Consider the following 1,018-nt stretch of genomic DNA (forward strand, 5'->3'; position numbering starts at 1 on the left):
GGCCCTGATGTTTGCTTACTGGTGGGTAAGGGCATTCGGCCTTGAAATGTCCCGGTCTTCTACAGTTGTAGCATAGACCCTGATTTTCCTCCTCCGTTCTTCTGGATGGATATCTCTCATTTTTCCTTCTTGAGGAGGAAGGTGAACTTTTGTTGCTCTCCTGGTTCATCTTCATGTATTTCCTGAACTTTCTCACAAAGAGAGCAAACTGTTCGTCAGACATAACATTCATAGGATTAGAGTCTGACCTTGAAGATGTGGATGGTTGCTCAGCAACAAGTGCTACGTTTCGTCGATCCACAATGTCCTCATCTCTTGGGAACATCTCGAACTCGAAGGCTTTGAGATCCCGGAAGAGTTTGTCTGTTGTGGTTTCCTTCAGATCTCGGTGATCTCTCATCGTGATCACCTTTACTTCCCACTCCTTAGTGAGGCCACGTAAGACCTTCAGGTTCAGCTCCTTTTGTGGGATCTCCTTTTCAAGGTCACTGATCTCGGTTGTGAGCTTCATGAACCGAGACTCCATGCTGTCGATGCTCTCTCCTGGCTTCATCTTGAAGTCTTCGAACTTCTTCATTGCCACGGTGAGCTTGTTTTCCTTTTCCTGTTCGTCACCTTCACCAATTAACATCAAAGTATCCCATTCCTGTTCGTCACCTTCACCAATTAACATCAAAGTATCCCACACCTCTTTTGCCGTTTTGCACTTCCTCACTTTTGGAAAGATGGTTTCGTCTATAGCTCTGAAGAGAATATCCTTGGCAATATTGTCCAGGTTGTTTCTCTTCCTATCATCACTGGTCCATTCTTCCCTAGGTTTTGGGATGTACTTTGGTGTTTCTTGGGTTTGAACTGCAGCAGTATTAACCATTAGGATCTTGACTGGTCCAGAAGTTATAACCTCGGCCATCTCATCATGGAGGGCTGATAAGTACGCAAGCATGCGTGTTTTCCAGTCGTCAAACCTGCTAAGATCAAAGAGAAGATGTCTCGACAACATGCTGTCCATATTGAAAAA

Source organism: Ipomoea triloba, chromosome 16, assembly GCF_003576645.1.
Source record: "Ipomoea triloba cultivar NCNSP0323 chromosome 16, ASM357664v1".
Taxonomy (NCBI): domain Eukaryota; kingdom Viridiplantae; phylum Streptophyta; class Magnoliopsida; order Solanales; family Convolvulaceae; genus Ipomoea; species Ipomoea triloba.